Source organism: Prenolepis imparis, unplaced genomic scaffold (assembly GCF_030444845.1).
Source record: "Prenolepis imparis isolate NDT839.2.m4 unplaced genomic scaffold, iyPreImpa1.0 SCAF_3, whole genome shotgun sequence".
Taxonomy (NCBI): Eukaryota; Metazoa; Arthropoda; class Insecta; order Hymenoptera; family Formicidae; genus Prenolepis; species Prenolepis imparis.
In genome coordinates, this window is record NW_028141161.1 from 3,914,304 (window position 1) to 3,935,815 (window position 21,512).

At 37.4% G+C, this 21,512-nt stretch overlaps 1 long non-coding RNA gene and 1 pseudogene across 2 annotated transcripts in view; one reads left to right on the forward strand and one right to left on the reverse strand.

Annotated features, from left to right (window-relative positions):
- Positions 1-2,696, forward strand: LOC145934385 (uncharacterized). The gene is made up of 3 exons (XR_014425021.1): positions 1-137; positions 1,031-1,142; positions 2,493-2,696. It is a non-coding gene; the product is annotated as an uncharacterized LOC145934385 (long non-coding RNA).
- LOC145934384 (G-protein coupled receptor Mth2-like) overlaps positions 1,332-21,512 on the reverse strand; it is a 26,813-nt pseudogene continuing 6,632 nt past the window's right edge. The window contains exons 3-6 of the transcript XR_014425020.1: positions 4,807-4,990; positions 2,734-2,899; positions 2,139-2,199; positions 1,332-2,068 (exon numbers count right to left, since the gene is read on the reverse strand). The product of XR_014425020.1 is annotated as a G-protein coupled receptor Mth2-like (transcript). The remainder of the gene's footprint in view (positions 2,069-2,138; positions 2,200-2,733; positions 2,900-4,806; positions 4,991-21,512) is intronic.

Genomic DNA, 21,512 nt, shown 5'->3' on the forward strand with positions numbered 1-21,512 from the left:
GCCTGGGTCGCCTGCCGACCCTTAAATTGTTTGTATATCCGTACACGTTCGGGAAAAAGTAATTAATATCTTCGGAAATGCATTTGTTGTCTTCTTTCGTCATGCGATCGCCAAGAGGACAGCAGAGAAGAATACAAGTAATATTATGGCACATTTCGTATGGGATGACGTTGCTTTTATTACTGTTTTTACTGGAATTTTTAAAGACTTCATTAGACATGGAATCATTCCTTTGAATCAAATTTTTATAAAGATCTGGTGACGTGAAGTAATTTCTTATATGATTAACATTTGTTGAATTTGTGTGAGATTCCATCGGTATTTGTTCATCGTTATCATGATTCTGAACGGACCGCTTGTTCAGTTCAAATTGTATCAAATCAATATCCTCGCGATCGTTATTCGTGAAAATAGTGCGAAATTCGTACAGCATTTCGTTATATTGCGTATTATTGGTAAACTTCACGTATAAATCATATCGCAGTGTTTTTATTTCATCGCTATAGTTTGTAGAATTCGTATCTATATATATCTTATATCGTACTGTCAAATTATCATATTTTCTTCGTTAATCGTGAAATTTTGCTGAGATTTCGATGACGAAGTAAGGAGGAGAAGAACTCCACAACACAAAATCGCGAAATTTTCTTCACACATTGTTTCACATAAGGCTAAACTTCAGAGTAATTATATAATTAAACTAGTCGAGCTTTTACAATTAGTGTTCATTATTTCTCACATAGGTTTCGAATTTTGAATAATTAAAAAATTTCATATTAAATTGATTTATATCTTTGTTTGTATATTAACTGAATAGAGGAAATGCGCTAAATGTAAAATATATAAATATAATAAAATCAAATTAACCTTTTTTTTGCTTTTCTCAACGAAATTTCGAAGAATCGATCCGATTTTATTTTGCCACCGTTAACATTGACGATTGTGCGGTTGATTTTTATTTATCTCACTAGATTGAATAACACTAATACTGTATCACTGTGTATCCGGTTTTTACTTTTCTTCCTGGTAGAGAGAAGAATGCGCAAGAAACCTGTTCCATGGGAGAGGAGATATAATTACCAAGGACGACGAGTCGTTGATATAACTTTACGAGGAAACTGTCTGTCTACTACTCTAAAACTGTATACATACATATAACTTTTACATATACAAGGAAAACAAAAAAATTCATTAAAATTTCTACTGATGATAGCTTTAATCAATGGAGCAGCGAAATAAAATGAACTCTTTGACTTTTTTTTTTTTTTTTTTTTTAATATTTCATGTTTAATTGATGAGCCATTATATTTTTAAGAATATGTGTTGGGTGTTCGACTTCATTTAGTATGTACAATATATTACATACCTGTAAAATTTGATTAAAATTGGAGGTGGGTTGTATACGGAAGTCTAGCCCTATTTTTTTATTAGAACATTTTTTATAGGATTACAACCATTAATTTGATTCAATAATATCCGATAAGTGATTCATTACGAGCACTTAAGGATCAAAAATAAAATGCGTTAAAAATTTACGAAATCTACATATATCTTTTAGACAATAAACTATATTAAAGAAAACTTAAAAATAAATCTTAAAGAATAAAAATTATTGAATAAGAAAATCCGAAAAAGATAAATTTTCTTTGTGAAATTATGAGCTAAATCTTTTGAAGACCAAAATAAAAACATTAGTGCCTAATAAAGTTATTTTTGATTGAAAAATTATAATATTATAATTAATTGCTAATTAATCGTTGATTCCTGATGATAAAACTTTCTTTTTACACATTGGAAAATATTAGAGTTTAGTTCCATCGGACGAACTTATCGCGTGACAATTTTCTTGTCCGCAAGAATTCGCCTTTTCTTGCATAGGCATCTCTGATGTAGTAGTACAAGTGCTCGATGTCACATTTGTTTCGTATCCGAATTTCTTCAATATCATTAACTTGATTTTTTTTTTCCATACAAATATGATAAAGGTGCAGAAATTTTGCAGGATATCCACAAAATCAGTAGCATACCAGACGTAATTAGATGCATTTCCATACAACCATGACATTGTCTTCACGATCCATTGTAGCATACCAGACGTAATTAGATGCATTTCCATACAACCATGACATTGTCTTCACGATCCATTGAATGCCCATCACGACGAACAGCACGATAAATAGTTTCAGATACAGATTTAACCTGCAAACAAATATTTATATTTACATTTGAATATCTTTCAATAAAAATAGTAAATACTATGTATTTATCAAGTTATCTCTTTAAAAAATTATATAATAAATTACAATTCTAAAAAGAAAGACGGAAATAGTTGTTTAAAGAAATTGTTTAAAAATGAGATTTTCTTTAAAAAATAAAAAAATGAATTCATTAATATTATTATTCTCACTATTTGCCACATTTTGAGAATTTCAGACTTTCTTAAAAAAACACGATTGAAGTAATAATAACAGCAATGTTTTTTTTTTCTACAGATTATGTAACTACAAGAAAGAGAAAAAAAGAAAACAAGAAAAAAATGAGAACACCGAAAAGATGTATAGCTTTCAAATAATCATCTTTTCCTTTCATCAGGAGTACCACACACCACCACCACAGATCAATTTATTATGTAATATTGTTGGCAGAGAAACTGATAAAAATGTATCGGCATAAATCTCATTAATAAAATAAAAAATTATCCGCACATCGATGCAAAAATGTTTAATTACAAACCATTTTTTATTGTCATTATACCGCTTGCTTTCTGAATCTGTCAGTAGAAGACCTGTATCCTTTTCGTAGCGTGTGATCTTCAGCGCCGTAGAGATGGATAAACAAATGCTACTAATAATACAGATACTTTTGAGCCCATAATAATATAACGCAAAAGCTTCCTTGTCTGTAAGTATAATATAATAAATTATTATACTATTTCTTATAGTGGGATCCCTCAACTGTCTGTATTATCGACAAAATTATTATTTTCGTATTTCTAGTCTTTCGTCGCATTAATTTGACAGAATTAAAAATGCTTCTCCACAATTGCACTACATACATCAATGATCCCAGGAAACTCCGATTTCATATGAAAAACCAAGAAATAATTACGAAATAATTGTCCTTATTTATTTTGATTTCAATATGGCGTCTCAAATTGTAGACGAATTGTCAAGTCATCATAATATGTGCTTTATATAAAAAGTGTACAATTTGTTTGAACGTAAAACCAAATTTCCTGGGGTTAAAAAGAACACGAAAATAATACTGTTACCATCTAAATTTAGATTAGAAATCTAATATAAAAGTATAGTTTGCATTACGATTCATGCGTATGTATGAGTGCGTAGGTGTGGTAGAGCGAAACCAGCAATACATATTTACATTTCAAATCTATAATAGTATTAGGCGTAGCAAAAAATGACTCCATGTTTGCAATGTATATACATGAATTTCTAATACATGTGTTTGACCTAAGATGATTGATAATGTGAAATTCAAAATGTCCATTAATTACTTTTCGATAGTCAGTCGATAATTACCGATATTTTTAATTCCAGAATGAGAGCGCTACTATTTTGTCGGAGTTAGAGACCTTTTAATAAGAGACTGACCATAAGAGCGTTTCGTCCATGTTTCGTCAAAATCCTGCAAATGAGAGAGAAAAACAGATTATCTCACTCTTTCATTCACACAAATGTATGTTTGTTTATACATGAGCCTTCATGTAAAGTGACACCACAGTATATTCAGTAGCGCAACTCTCTGTCGGCGTCTTTGAAGTTAGTGTTGGCTAAAATGGAGTGCGCATGCGCGAAATAAGCGAGTTGCCCAATAATGCCATCTGGACTTTTCTCTCGCTCACTCTTGTTTGTTCTCTCTCTAACTATTGCCGCCAATTTCTGTCATCAAATGTACACATAAACATTTAAAGAGAGCATTTAAATGTGTTGAGGCATTTAAATGAGACTGAGAGAGACCGAAACAAGTAAGAGTGAGTGAGAGAGAAGTTCAGATGGCATTACTGAGCAACTCGCTTACTTCGCGCATGCGCACTCCATTTTGGCCAACACAAAATCGAGAAAGTTGCGCTACTGGATATACTGTGGTGACACGCTGACACATTGTGTGTTTATTGCAAAAATGGGTGGATGTTCGGCCGAATTTTGTAACAACTCGCATTATCAAAGGGTTATATGTATAATGAAAGTTTTTCCGAGAGATCCTGAACGACGTGCATTATGGGCCAAAAATGTTGGCCGTGAAAATTGGAAACCTTCAAATAATTTGTATCTTTGTGAGATTAAGTAGCATATTTTTAATAAAATTTTAAAAAATGTACTATTTTAACATAAATTATTTAGATTAGTATAAAAATTAGTTTTTAATATTATGTATATATTATGTATATAGTTTTCAATATATATATTTCCATAATATTTATCATTTAATATTACTTATATTAAAAATAAATAGACTAATTGTTTGAATATGAGCGGAAATTAACGAAAAATGCCGGACAAATCAAAAGTGACCCCTTATGGCCAGTCTTTTATTAAAGTCTCTAGTCGGAGTTCGCTGTTCGCTGAGGGATCTCCTTGGGGATCCTGAAGCTGTTCTATTTGACTGACAGAACGATTATTATTCTGCACCCTTTTCTCTTTATTGGTTAAATAAAATAATAAATGCTTTTCCACGATTAAAGTATATATAGAAACAAAGTCGGAACCTATCGATTTTGTTAAAAACAAAAAAAAAAGGTTTTCAGGATCCCCTTAATCAAGTTATCTATCAGAAACGTTCACTTACCATGGAACCAGCAATTTCCTAAACGAAATTCCGGTCGCAAAATTTTTGGTACATATTCGGAAACAGAATCCATGATGACACAGAAAATAGCTAAGATGAAGGGACAACCCCACGCATAGATCATATAAAACATCAACTTTTTTTTTCTCGATGTCCGACGTTTTTTCGCAACGAACAGAATCCTCTGCAATTTATACGTCATATTTAATCATAGCACTAGATAAAATAAATCACACTGTAAATGCGTTTGCCTTTGATCGAAGCTTTCTCGAAAGCTTATTCCATATAACTATAAAACTAGATAGATATAAAACTAGATTTACATAATACGTTACACGACACACGACACTCGATTACCATTAAGAAATGTTATAACATTCGTATAACATTCAGGAACTATTACATATTTACATTATTATTGTATAGACACGACAAAGGTAATCTAAATTTATATTTAACTTTAGGAGACGAATTTTTGACAAAAAAATCTATTTTTGTTAAAATGTTATAAAGTGTTGCCTTATTTTATACATAAAGAAGAAAAAAGATCAAAGCAATATAAATGTCAGGTTTGTATAATGTTAAAAGAATTCAAGAGAAAAGTTTGTTACATTATATCGCGAATAATTAGACCATTGTTATAGCCCGAACTATAACCAGTAGTTATTAGGAATAATAATATTGTAAAACATTTTTACTTATAAACGAGCGCTCTCGCCAAACGCTCGAAAACGAACGAAAACGCTAACGCAGCGAAATACGCACGAAGCACGGAAATCGCGAGCTGCAAGCGAAAGCCAGGGACTTCGACCTGCTTCGCTTGCATTTAGACCAAAAACGCGTGAATATTATTAACCAATCGGGGACTTGTTTCCAAGGGCCTCGCCCGTTGAAAATCAAAGAATAAAAGAAGATATAAGACGGAGAGCCCGCCCGCGAAGGCAGTCTCGAATACAATTCCTAAACATCAAGACGTGGTCGCTAATAAGAATCCGGAACATCAGGACGAGACTCACTAATAAAAATCTGAATCATTAAGAAGAATTGCTAATAAACGCTCGTTAGCCAAACATCGAATGTTACGCGAATATATATATATAATTAAAGAAAGGACGAGAAATAAAGTGAAACCATATTTAATTCGCAATAGAAGTGTATTTAAAGAGAAGAGAACAGAGTGTAACCCTCCTAACTTCCTACGAAGTCCTGGTCGACCCGAGGATCCTCATCCTTAATTCGGCGCAACCCCAGTGCCTTGTTCGAGGCACACAACAATTTGGTGGCAGCGGTGGGATCGCGCCGACGGACCGCCAGGACCAGCAGGAACCTGAAGACCTGAAAACAATACAAAAGTATTAGAAAAATCAGGCACGTCGAAATAATCGACGGACAACACAGAAAGCAGCATACAATAAATTAAGACCAGCAATACACACATACACAACGTGTGGAAGCAGGCACGTCAGTTAGAAAAACAGCTGACGGAAATAAGCAGAAGCCACAGTGCAGTGAGAGAGAAGGACGGACAACGCAAGCAATACGAAGAGCGAGAAGCAAGCAGCTGAGAATCGAGTAGGATCGCCAACGTTCCAAGGACAACGCCGACCTGCGACAATCTCACGGACAACGCATCATCACGGAGCGACGACCTGCCGTGTCAAGCACGAGCACCGAGCCGCCAGCCGTTATCAGTCCACGAGCGATCGAGTTGCAGTAGCAGCAGCCAAGCCGTACCGAGCGATAAAGAGCGTAACGATGCGAACCGTAATACTGTAAGTCCGATCCTTATAATATTTCTGCGTGAATGTCGGAAGGGAACAAGACACCCCCGAAACCGATAGCGAACAAATCTTGGCTACATAGCGACTCAGCCAAACGAGCGATTCAAGCGTTACCATTAACTGTAGAAAGATTCGAGCGAGTTCGTAGAAAATTAGAGAACGAATATTCAAGCGAAAGCGAAGACGAATTACCCGCGAACGTCATTGTTAAACGCGAGTTCCCCTTCGATAGTTTTGACGAAAGTATACTAAAGACGCGAACAGACGGTAATAACGAAAATATAAAAGAAATTAAAATATGCGCAAGCCAAATCCCTAGCAACGCGTCGCAGAAAAGCGGATGGTCAACTACGTACGATAGTAGCGATTTTGACTCTAACGAAGACAACATGTCTGTAATGCACACTCCACCAAATGGTGCAGCGGACGTATCCGTGGGTGTTGTAGACCGCGAAATTTGTCGCCTACGCGAAACTATAGAGCGCGGAAACGTACATCGCGTAGAAGTCGACGTACACAGGACACCCGCCGAACATAGGACACCCGTCGAAAACAACGCGAAAGAGGAAAACCCTTTGATGCGCGACGTATTACAAGGCCTACGAGACTTACGAATTGAAATGCGGACAGAAATAAATAAAATGTACGATTCGAGGTCACGCGGAGAGAGATCAGACGACAGTCGTCAAAGCTCCCGCGAACGCGCACGCAAACGGGATGCAAATAGGCACCGCGATAATCGACGACATCTCCGTGAACACACCCGTAATCAAGATGCGGAAGAGAGATGCGACAGTCGGCAAGATTTACGCGAACTCACTCCCGAGCGAGACCGAAATAATCAACGTGATCACCGCGACTACCTTCGCAATCGAGACGCAGGAGATCGACGGAATCTACGCGAACACTCACGCGAACAGGGAGCGGATAGGCGCTACAATAGGCAGATTAGATCCCGCGAACGCGCTTATGATCGAGATTCGGACGAAGAGCACGAGCCTCGTATGGCTTACGGACGAACCGAGCGTGACATCCGAAATCGGCGGAATGCCTCACAACGGTACATGTCACTAAAGGAGGCGCGAATAATGATACCGGAGTTCGACGGCACAACGCGAACCCGATTACAAGAATTTTTAAACTCCTGTACGTACGCAATTAAAAATATTCACCCCGATGACGAGGAAGCGTTAATTCAAGGAATATTATTTACTAAATTACGGGGAAAAGCTATGCAAGATTTCGAGACACGAGACATTCAAACGTTCGAAGAATTGAAAGACCAACTAGTTACGTAACGAATTGAAAATACTCGTGCGATCACAACGATACACAACACTCCAAGAAGCGATAACGGGCGCAACCGCAGAAGAAAAGTTAATAGGATCTAACGCGTCGCGAACGACAAATGCAAAGCAGAGCAAAACTGGGCAACAACCGCGACAAGGTCAACATAAAACCACGCAATGTTATAAATGCGGAAAATCGGGACATTACGGACGCGATTGCCGCAGCAGTAAATACGCGTTCCCAAAACCGGACAAGCCCCCTCGCGCAAATACCGTAGAGAAATTCTGCAATTATTGCAAAAAACGCGGACACAATCGTGAAGAATGCTGGTCTTTAAACGGGCGACCGAAAAGAAATATCGCGGAAAAAGCAAAGAAAACAAACGCGAAGATAGCCCAGATAGAGTCGGAGAAGGACGACCGAAAGAAAAGTAGGCCGCGACAAGATACATCCGACACCGAGAGCAGTAGCAACGAGGAAGACACGGGAGAGGAGACTCCGGCGCGCGCGATCGAATTTAGAGTATCGCACATACGACGAACACAACAAGAGAGCGCGGGGTTAGATCTAATTACACTGCCGATGCGCGAAGCCCGGAATGGCACAGTTAAAATGCTGTTCGACTCAGAGGCCACAATATCATTAATGAAAGTTAAACATTTAAAAGACGATACACTAGTATATAGAGAAAAAATTACACTCATTAGCATAACAGGACATAAAGCACAGACAATAGGAAAAATACATGCAACAATCAACTTAAACAAGAGGAAAATAAAACATACAATTTATGTCGTCAAAGATGACTTCCCCATGGAATATGAAGGAATTCTCGGGATGGATTTTTTGCGGAAACAGGGAGCCACCTGCGATTTTAAGAAACGGGAACTCACCATAGGAAACGCCGTGTTAAACCTACAACCGTACGATAAGATCCGGTTACAACCGCGCAGCGAAACGATAGTACGGGCCGCTACAAACCTAAATAGCATAGGAATCGTAAGAGCCGAGGAAATCACACCTAGAGTCTATATAGGGCGATGCTTAGTAGAACCAAAAAATTTTGAATGTCCGATTAGCGTCATTAATACCACCGACGAGATCGTCGAAATCAGAACACCATTGATAACAATAGACGACATAAACATAACATCAACGCACGAAATAAATAGTATAGAAACAGAAACTCCGAAGTATTCGTCCGAAAGAAACAAAAAAATATGACAATTACTAAGGACAGAGCACCTCAACTCAGAAGAACGACAGGCAATACATGGGATATGCGAAGAATATAGCGATTTATTTCTTTTGAGCGGAGAGTCACTGAGCTGCACCGCGACAGTGAAACACGAGATAGCCACGTGCGCTGACACATCATCGGTCAATGTACGACCGTATCGTCTGCCGGAAAAACACAAGGCAGAAGTAAATAAACAAGTGCAAGAAATGTTAGAGGCCGGTATTATTCGGACAAGCGTTAGTCAATGGAACGCGCCATTACTAGTAGTACCGAAAAAAGCAGATACATCCGGAAAACCGAAATTAAGGGTAGTCGTAGACTTCAGGCGGTTAAATAATTTAACAATAGGCGACTCATTCCCGCTGCCAAATATCACAGATATATTAGATCAGCTGGGAAACGCCAAATATTTTACTACCTGGCATCAGGATACTACCAGATACAAATGGCGGAACAGGATAAAAGCAAGACCTTCTCAACCCCCTACGGACATTACGAATTTAACCGAATGCCGTTTGGACTGAAGAATGCGCCAGCAACTTTCCAACGCCTGATGAATTCAGTACTTACTGGAATACAAGGGCTCAGATGTCTAGTCTACTTAGATGACATCGTTATCTACGGATCAAGCCTGGAGAATCATAACCGAAGACTCGTAGAAGTCCTGCAGAGACTACGAAGACACAACCTGAAGCTACAACCGGATAAATGTGAATTTCTGCGCAAGGAGGTAATATATCTGGGACACATTATCTCCGAAAATGGAATATTACCGGATCCATCAAAATTAACAGCGATAAAAGACTTTCCGACACCGAGAAAAGTAAAAGACATCCAGTCATTCATTGGACTAGCCGGATATTATCGCAAGTTTATACAAGATTTTTCAAGAACCGCGAAACCTCTAACAAAATTAACAAAGAAAAGTGAAACATTCGCGTGGAATAACGAACAACAAATAGCATTCGATATATTAAAAGAAAAACTAATGACAGCACCAGTATTACAATATCCAGATTTCAATGAAGAATTTAATGTGACCACAGATGCTTCCGACTATGCAATCGGAGCTGTGCTGTCACAGGGATCGATAGGCAACGACCGACCCATCGCTTACGCAAGCAGAGTATTATCTCGCGCGGAGCAAAATTACAACACAACAGAAAAAGAATTACTAGCGATCGTATGGGCCGTGAAACATTTTAGACCATATGTCTATGGAACAAAATTTAAAATTATTACGGATCACAAACCCTGGTATGGCTTTTCAACGTAAACGATCCCGGATCAAGATTAATCCGCTGGAGGTTGAAACTAGAAGAATATGATTATGAAATCATACACAAGGCCGGACGAGCGAACGCGAACGCCGACGCGTTAAGTCGAAACGTAACCAGAGACGCCAACAAAAAGGAACAGAAAGAAGAGATCCACAAGTTAGAAAGAAAGGAAGAAAAAGACGATTCCGATAACGCAAGAGTATATACCGAAGAGGAGAAACAACAAATACTCTACGAATATCACGATGCACCCACAGGAGGACATCAGGGAATCGAACGTACAATAAAAAGAATTCGATTAAAACATAACTGGCCAGGATTAACAAGAGACGTCGAAAAATCTCGAAATGCGAATCCTGCCAGAAAAATAAATTATCGCGACGAGTAAAAGCACCCCTCATTATTACGGACACGCCGAGTAAACCATTCGAAAAATGCGCGCTAGATATAGTCGGACCGTTAACAATTACTAATAACGGAAATAAATATTTACTAACTTTCCAAGATAATTTAACCAAATTTAGCAAAGCGATACCGATCGCAAACCAAGAAGCTAACACGATCGCGAAAGAATTCGCCACGAAAATAATTTTCGAATACGGGATTCCCGAAAAAATTCTAACCGACCAAGGAACAAATTTTGTAAGTGAAATATTTAAGAATACGTGCAAATTACTTAAAATCGATAAAATTCAGACAACAGCTTATCACCCCGAAAGCAACGGAGCATTAGAGCGTTCACACCGTACGTTAGCCGAATATTTAAGACACTATATAAATGCCGACCAAACAGACTGGGACGAGTGGATTCCCTACGCAATGTTTACGTATAACACGACCCCACACACGGCTACGGGGAATACACCTTTCGAATTAGTATACGGACATCAAGCGGACCTACCGACAGCCCTAGCGAGACCGCCTAAACTAACGTATAGTTACGACGACTACTCACAAGAATTAAAAGAAAAAATACAGGCGTCAAACCAACTCGCGAAAGAAAATATTAAAGAAGAAAAAATAAAAGCCAAAGGGTACTACGATAAATCCGCGAAAGAAACAAAATTTAAGATAGGTGACAAAGTACTAGTATACGACGAAACGCTCCGACGGGGACGATCGAAAAAATTAGATGCACTATGGGCAGGACCGTACGTAATAACCGAAAAGAATTCCGACGTAAACTACACAATTAAAAAGGGAAGAAAAGCAGTGCGCATGCATACGAATAGACTAAAGCTATTTATAGAAAACTAATACTTACTGTTATATACTTACTGTGATCCGACAACAATATATACTATTTTGCGTCCCTTTAATAATAAAGTGAAACCATATTTAATTCGCAATAGAAGTGTATTTAAAGAGAAGAGAACAGAGTGTAACCCTCCTAACTTCCTACGAAGTCCTGGTCGACCCGAGGATCCTCATCCTTAATTCGGCGCAACCCCAGTGTCTTGTTCGAGGCACACAACACCATGTTATAATATTTTATAAATATTTAAACTAAATATATAATGTATACATATATATATTATCTAATATGCCATTTTTCAAAAAGTTAACTTGATCTTAACAACATAGAAACTAACCGTCTAAAAACTTTATGCAATAATAAAAACTTTTAAGAAAACTATTTATTTTAAATTATACTTTAAGTCTATTATCTCCGTACTCTAATTTACAAACTATTAAATATAGTTGCTTTTATACTGTCACAGTCACATATTAATACAACATAAAAAAATTCTGTTTGATCAACTCAAAATGTTGTGTGTGTCTCATTCCTCTTTGTCTTTATGTTGCCGGTATATATAGGGGAAAATCGGGTAAAACCGGGTAGCCGGGTCAAACCGGGTACCTCTATTTCTTTGTGATAGATATTGTCATTTGTGGTCAATTCGTTTATTAGTTATAAATTGACGCCATTATTATTCTGAGATGAACCGTGTCCACATATACAGATACTTCTTTTTTGAGAGAAGTTTAAAGTTTTCGAAACAAAAAAGATCGATATCGGAGCAACATTCAAGTCATCGTGGACTTTTTTTCTACAAAACATCTATTTTGATAAATGCAGAACTGAATTCTGTATATTAGAAAGTATAGATTGCATTAGTTTTCATCGTTTCTTTTACGTCGGAATATACAGCCGCCGTATTATTTTCCTCGTGTGGGGCAAAACCGAGTATCTACCCAGATAGCAAAATGTTAGCAGCATGTCGGCAGTATGACAGCAGATCTAATCATGACTTTACAGCAGATTCCTATCCACTGTGTCCGCAATTGATGATATTCTGCTAGCATAGTTAGTAAGCAAAATCTGACAGCAGATTGGCGGCAGAAACCGAATAGATCTGTCAAACGCAATCTAATAGCAGATTGGCGGCAGAAATCGAGCAGGATCTGCACAGTTCCTTGCCATTTGAATATATAAGTATAATAAAATTCAATATTTTTCGATGAATATAACAGATGCATAAGACGTGTATTATCCGCTACTTATAATTTTTTTTTTCATAAATATGATATTTAATGTATAACATATTATATTGTATGTAGTTATATCTCACATAGCAATTAAATGTTCAATTTAATCTATTAATTAAATTAATAAAATAAATTGTAAAAATAATTAAATTTATATAATTTATAAAATTTAAGATATAATTTATATGAGAATTAAATTCTGCTTTATGCTTTAAATAGAAAGTAAATGGATAATTTTTCATGTATATCCTATTGATTCTAATAAGTTTAATATTCTCATGTTAGACTTGTCAGATATCAAAAATTAAACTGATAGAAAAATATACTTTTGATCTTTTATTAATAGCCACGACTTGCAGACTTTATATCTATTTTTAACAGAAATTTGATTGCGAGAAAATACATCACATAGCGGTAGGTGAAGGAACTATTAAATAACTGCAAAATGCAGATCCTGTTGTCAATTTGCCATCAGATTGTGCGCGCGCAAATCTTGCTCGATTTCTGCTGTCAATCTGACACCAAACTGCGTTGCGCAAATCCTGCTCGGTTTCTACTACCAATCTGCTATGATAATTCTATACAAATCCTGCTTGATTTCTGCTACTGACTTGCTGCCAAATTATGTCAGCAGATTTTATAACATTTCTGCCAACCTTCTGCTATCATTATCTGATATAACAAGTTGATAAAATCTGCAGTTTTTTTGCTGGCAAAAATATATAGCACACAGTTTTAATACATGCTCTTGACAGATTTGGCTATCTGGGTACGTGTGGGGCAAAATCGGGTACAAAAAATATAGAATTAAAAAATAAAATAATAAAAAAAGCAAGAAGACAATTTATCTTTAGAAGAAAAAAAAGATGTAGCCTGCATCTTTTGCAATAATTTGTACTTAACACCAATCAAAGGCTAGATACAGTGCATTACATGCCAAAGGTGGATTTACGAATTCTGCAACTATGTAGAGCAAGATATTTGCTTTTTTGTGATTTTTTTTATAGAATACACACAGAAAGAATTTTCTCTTATAGAATTTATCCTGAAAATTATGGTAATCGTGAGACAATATGGTATTGAAAGAATTTTAAAAATATGTTTGATTAATTTTACCATACTTTTAGTGAAACTATACTTTTAGTATATTTAATCAAGCATATTTTATATTTTATTGCGATAGATATTATTATTTTTTATTGTGATAAATATTAATCAGAAAAATTTTCATAAAATTCTTTTTATACCATATTATCCCATGATTACCATGATTTTTAGGGTAAATTCTAAGAGAAAATTCTCTCTGTGCATTTTTGTATTGTATTATGATTTTAAAAAATCAAGATTTCGTAATTGCACGGTAATTTTAAATGAGTACCCGGTTTTACCCACTGGTGGGGCAATTTTCTCGTAGCTTTAAGTTCACTAAACACTACTAGTAGATTTTAAACAACGGATCATGCAAGATCATGTCATTTCCTTTATTTCCTAATATCGTATTTAACTTATTGGCTCTTATTAGCTCTTGTTCCAAGTAAATTTGATCCTTACAGAGCCTTCTAATTATTGATTTAATTTTTAATGCCCCGACCTGGGCACGCCAAGTTTTTGTTCGTCATTTTAATCGTTTCAATGCCGGGTCTAAATCATTTTGACTATGCAGATGCATTATTCTTAAAAATACAAAGATGATTCTGTGATAAATTTTATATCAGATCAGATAATAATCTGCAAAATTAATACACATTTATATTTGGCTGAGTAACTTTTTTTAAATATTTAAAATAATAAAATGTAGGAAATAAACGCGAGTATTTATGCAAAAGATAGTCCCTTTATTGCACGACAGTCGAATAAACAATTATACAAAAGAGGAATAGATTAGCACGTGGCGACATTGCACAGCGAGTGAGAAGGCGATGGAAATGAATACGCAGGTAGCTTCCTCACATGGCTGCGTGTCGCAACCTTACGGCTCATTCTCAAGAAGCAACGAACGGAAATTAGCTTTAGACGGGAACCTTTTAACTTTCCAACACCCCCTCTTAAAAGGTACCTGTAACAAAACAACAAAAAGGCAAAAAACATTGGGGCTAATGCTCTATGCCCATGTTCTTGGTACAATTCTGATGCATGGTTGAGCTCAATCCTTTCGTGAGCACATCGGCCGTCATCTCCTCGGTTAGAAGATACTCCGCTTTTATTACCTTTTTCTTGATTACTTCACGAATGAAGTGGTATCGGAGATCGATGTGTTTGGCTCGTCCATGCTGGACTGGGTTACGAGCCGTGTTGCCAGCTACTTGATTATCGTTGTAGATTGTTATTGTAGGCTGCTCACCTATGATTCCTGACAAGAATGCTCTTAGGTGCACAGCCTCCTTGGCTGCTTCTGACAGGGCGACGTATTCGGCTTCTGTACTTGACATTGCCACAGACTTCTGCTTGCGTGACATCCAGCTGACTGCTGTGGTTTGCCATTTGGAATACGTAGCCAGTGTAAGAACATCGGTAGTCCACATCTGCATTCCAATCAGCGTCAGCAAATCCTACCAGAGGTTTGTTCGTCTTCTTGAATACCAATTTAATGCGTTTTGTTCCCTAAAGATATCAAAGGACGCGTTTTGCCGCTTTCCAGTGTTCGAGTCCGTAGTTGGAATTGTACTGTCCCAAGACACTGTTAGCATGGGCTATGTTAGCGTGTCGATACCGCGAGATACATGAGAGATCTAATCAGGCTCCGGTATGGTATTTTTGACATCTTTTTCCGCTCGACGCGTTTTTTGGACACATTTCTTTGCATAACTTCACGGACATGCTAATCAGAGTCGATACGGCTTTACACTTAGCCATGTTGAATTTTTCGAGTACTTCTTCAGTGTATTTTTCTTGATCCATGGTGATGCAGTTGTTTGAATAAATCGAATTCCAAGACAATGATAAATTCTCCCAAGGTCCTTTATTTCAAAGCTGGACAATTGTCTCTTGATTTCATTCATCTTTTCGATGTTGCTTGCAGCGATGATGACATCATCGACGTATATTACCACGATTGTGATATTGCTTCCGTTTTGCAGCGTGTACACGCAGTTGTCGGCTCCCGACTGTTTGAAGCTTATTGACCTCAACTTTTCATCGAGTTTGGTGAACCACTGGCGTCCGGATTGTCTCAATTGTACAACGCCTTCTTCATTTTGAGCACTTTGTCCTTGGGGATCCTTCGTAGCTCTGCCTCACTCAGAATGTTCGATAAATGGTCTACGATCTCCATGTACAGTTCTTCTTCTATTTCACCGTTCAAGTATGCGCTGACAAAATCAAGTTGGTGGACTTCCAGTTCTTTTTCAACTGCGAGAGCCATTACGAATCTTATTAACCCGGCTCGTGCTACGGGGGCAAACGTCTCGTTGAAGTCGGTGTACCGACGTTGTGCAAATCCCTTTGACTAGTGTCAGGCTTTTCGACGTTCGACTAAACTATCAGCATTCAATTTGGTGCGTAGGACCCATCAGCAGCCGATAACCTTTTGATCTTTCGGCCGGTTGACGACAGTCCATGTCTCATTCTTCATGAGCGCATCGAATTCCTTTTTCATCGCGACTTTCCATTCATCCGCTTTAGGTGCAGCTAGGGCGATCTTGGCGCTCTTCGGATCAGAGTTAGTTAATCCAGCGAATTCTTCGTTGTTGGACGCTTTTTCGGTCTTCCTGGGCCATCGCCTATGAAGATTAGACGACCTGGCGCTGGGGTGAATTCTAAAATATCTGAGCTGCTGGACAAGAGTTGCTCCTCCTCTGCTGAATCGACGCTGTGGAAATTGTCGGTTGAATCCCCGTCGTCAGACATGATATCTGATTCTTGTATCGGATCGGTATTTGTGCGTTCCTTGGCGCACATCAGTAATGTCATCATCTATAATTTCTCCGGTATCTTCACCTGCTGGGAATTCATTTAGAAACGATACGTCGCGACTTTTTAATACTTTACGAGACTTTGGATTCCACATTCTACATATATGCCTTGGAGGTGGGCGAATAACCGATGAAGATACATCTACTTGTTTTCGGATTAAATTTTCCGCGTTTACCACTTTTATCGAGCACATGTGCCACTTTTCCGAACGGCTGGAGTGGCTCGCCGGTCCAGGCTGTGTAGGGCATAGACATATTAAGATAGACTGCTTATGAGGCAGTGAAACCAGGAGTGGGGCCATCCTCCTCTGAGGGAAAAAGATAGCATGAATTGATTTGGCTTGCTATCTTCTTCTAGTGGACGTGACTTATGACGTAATCTGCGCACCAGTATACCATTAGAAGAAGACAGAAAGCCAAGTTCATGCTATCTTTTTCCCTCAGGAGGACGCCCCCCATTACCTTATAAGCAGTTTATCTTAGTATGTCTATGGTGTAGAATAGGTTTTCTTTCAATGTCTTGCAAGGACATCGATTGCGTATGTAGGCTGATGTCAATACAGCCTCGGCCCAAAATTTTGGTGGTAGGTCCGTCTAGATCAACATGCACTTTGTCGTTTCGACTAATGTCCAGTTGAAGCGCTCTGCTACGCCATTCTATTCCGGTGTATACTCGGTGGTAAGCTGGTGCACTATTCCCTCCTTCTCAAAGAAGTCTCTGAACTTGTTGTTGAGATACTCGCGACCATTATTAGATCTCAAGATCTTAATTTTTAGTCCTGTTTGCTTCTCGACTTTTGCCTTAAAAGCCTTGAACTTCTCGAAGATCTCGCTCTTTTGAACCATGAAGGCCACTTCATAATATCGCGTTTCCTCATCGACAAATGTCGCAAAGTATCTTGATCCACAGCGATGGCACTCTCATCGGCCCGCAAACATCCGTGTGTATCAGCTCTAACACGTTTGAGCTTGTTAAGGTTGAGTGTGAGAACGGCACACGCGCTAATTTTCCACTCACGCACACCTTTCATTTTTGCAACTCTTCGTTATATTTGATATCGACGGAATGCATCTTCTTGTTTTCCACTATATCTTTCAAGTTTCTCACATTTAGATGTCCAAGTTTTTCGTGTAAGTCCTGCCATGGCTTTTTATTAGTGCTTCCGGTTCTCGCAACGTTCGCGGTTTCCTTCACTTCCGGTATGAGGTATAAGTCATTTTCGCGTTTAGCGACCATAATGTTTTTTCCGTACGCGTCTATCACAATGGCTTTAGTTTTCCGAAAAATAACCTCGAACCCGTTGTCCGTAATCTTTGCCACGGACATTAAGTTTGTTTGGAGATCCAGTACTAACAATGTCTTTTAATGTAACGTTTGTTTTGTCACTAATGTTCATTTGCACTGTCCTTCTACCGCGGTTTTTCGTCGACGCGTTGTTCGCGAAATTTACTGCGGGTCCGTTGCCATTTGGGTATATGTCGCTGAATTTGATTTCATCGCTTGACATGTGCGACGTCGCGTCCGAATCCACGCACCATTTTCACTCGCCTTTTACATCGTTCGCGGAGCTGTTGGACGCTATCTCGTGACGTATGTTTACGCACGCACACATAGTGATTTCTGCACTATTTGTTGAGTCACCGGTCGACTTCTTCGTCTGTTTATTTTTTTTGCATTGTTTCGCGAGATGTCCCGTTTTTTTACACTCAAAGCACTTGATATCTAGATTTTTGTTTTTATTCATCACGTCTGCACTATTCGGATTATGTCTTTTCGACTTTCCGGCTTTATTTCGCGACGTGAACATGGTTTGTTGCGCCACCGTCACTCCTGCGCATCCGCGATTTGTACTCCTCGATCATCTTCATCTTGAGGGTCTCCGGTTCGAGAATTTTATCCTTTGCCTCAATCGTTACTCTGAATGACTCAGACATAGCAATCAGGTATGTTGTATAGGAGGATGGAGATTAGCTTTTTATCGATGTTGAGCTTCATATCTTCGAGTTTTCCGACAACGTCAAAGAAGTCAGCAAGATGCGTGCGCATGTCTTCACCGTCCTCCATCTTTCTTTGTATCAGCCGTTTGAGCAACATGGCCTTTCTCGCCGAGCCCTGTGACCCGTATGTCGTCTTCAATTTGTCCCAAACTTCCTTAGAAGTTGCACAGTCCTTGATGTGTTTCAGCTCCTCGGGAGCGATTGAAAGGATTAGGTCAGACATTGCCTTGGAATCAACATTGATCCACGCGGCTTCTGCGTCGGCACTGGTAGTCGACTTGGTCGTTGTGCCGTCCACGTATCCCCATCCGTCGTTCTTAATCAACAGTGCTCGCACTTGTATTTTCCACGTGTCGTAATTGTCTTTCTTTAACGGTTCGATGCGAAAACCCATCACACTCATTTTTACAGTTTACGATCGCGTAGCACAGAACGAAAGATGTTCGACGCACGTCTTGTATCGCGTTTTTTTTTAGCTTACACGTTTTTCGCACGATTACACAGTGATGCAGTTGATGGTTTATAATAGTATTTTAAGAGTATTAAAATCATCACTGTTATTTGATTATCATCACTGTCTAAATTCAGGAAATAAAATTGTTATAATCTTTCTTTAATAACTTATTAAGCATACTTCAAAAATACTTTATTAAACATCATTTGAAAAATGACTCGGAACTTTTTAATTCAGTATATGAAAATCAATGATTCTTAATAAAAAGAAAATACATTTTTCTTACAAGAAAGAAATCTTTCTCAATTTTTTAACACGCTCTACGTATTTTTTTAGAGCATAAAGCTATTTAAATATCTAATTGTCATAATAAATTTCTTTTCAAAAATTTATTACTTTTGAGTAATGGTCGAAATCACTCGTAGGAAGATCCAATAAATGATTTGTTTGAAAATTTAAGTTTTAACACATATTTCTAAAGAAACGGATTGTTTAAAAAATAATTTTTGTAAAACACAGATTTTGTCTTTTGTATTTGTTTAAATCTTTATATTGATAATAGTTATGTTTTAGCGAGAGTTCTATTTGTAGAAATTTTCTATTTATAAAAGTTGTCTGTCAGGAAATACTATTGACAGAAGGATATGACTTTTAGTTAAAACATAAAAGTAGAAAAAATAGAAAAAGAAATAGAAAAAATAATTTCTATTATTACGATAGACGAATGCATGTTAGCGCGCGCGAAGGCATAGCGCCTCGCTGTAGCGGCGCGGCGGCTGAGCGCTCACGCACACTACTAGACGCGCGGCTCACTGACGTATGCCCAGTTAAAAGTCGGCGTTGATTGGATTAACGTTACTCAATAATTACTACTTTATTAAGCACTAGCTTTTCGGCCCGCGCTTTGCGATGACTTCAAAGCCTGTATATCACCTTCTTTTTTAATTTATATTTCTTATTTTTTTTTATTTTTTTTTATTTTTTTATCATATTCATCATCTTGCTTTATTTTTTCATTTTTTATTTTAAAAATTTTTAAAGAATTTAAAACTTATATATAAAAATCAAATAATTAATTAATTTTATTACTTACTATTTTTAATTTCTTCAATATTATTTAATTTGTTCAATTCATTTGTTTAATTTTCCATTTTCTTTATTAATTTTTCAAAATTCAGTCTGCAAGCCTCTCTCACAAGTAACACTACTCAAGTGCCATTCGCCGATATTCTTGAAACTTTGCACACACGTAGTACATCGAAAAACATTAAACACGTGTTTTTTTATTTTGGCTAACAAGGCGTTTTAAGGTCGGGTATAGTACCACTATCTTGCCTTCACTGGTCGGGTATAGTACCACTATCTTGCCTTCACTGGCTGGGTAGACCTTCCCATTGCCTTCAGTTTCCGCCATTTGGATGCGTCATATTGAATTTTTCATCCGTCACCTCTAGATTGATATAACTGTTGCCAAAATCGTAATCATGTATCTAATAAACTTCGCAAGTGGCGTTAAATAAAGTTTTTGAAACTTCTGCGATTTTGTCCACCATTTTGTATTTGCCATTCTGAATCTCGTTAAACTAATGTCAAAATCATCATTAGCGATCTCAAAAACACGCAGACAATGGGAAGGTCTACCCAGCCAGTGAAGGCAAGATAGTGGTACTATACCCGACCAGTGAAGGCAAGATAGTGGTACTATACCCGACCTTAAAACGCCTTGTTAGCCAAAATAAAAAAACACGTGTTTAATGTTTTTCGATGTACTACGTGTGTGCAAAGTTTCAAGAATATCGGCGAATGGCACTTGAGTAGTGTTATTGTCAGTGTGTATTTGACATATGATATGTGAAATCAGTAACTTATATAATTGTTCAAAATATGACAATCAAATAGTGTGTGTGATAATCGATAATAATTATTTAATATATATTTAATATATTTAATATTAGACAGAATTAGGTACATACTGATTTAAATTTAAAAAAAAGAACGAAACAGAAAACAACAAAAAGCCACGTAAGATCACTCCCCGGAAAATAAGGAAAATTTTGGTACCGATTTCATGAAAATCGGCCTATATAAATGTACGATCAAACAGAGAAAATTAGGCGTTCTGTCTGTTTGACCGCGAACTACTTCTACATTTGTGGATCAATTTTCGTGAAACAGGTACCAAAATATTTCTAATGTTACGGGGATGGATGTTATGTGGTTTTGTTTTCGTTTCTTTTCTTATTTCTTTTTTAATTTAATTCC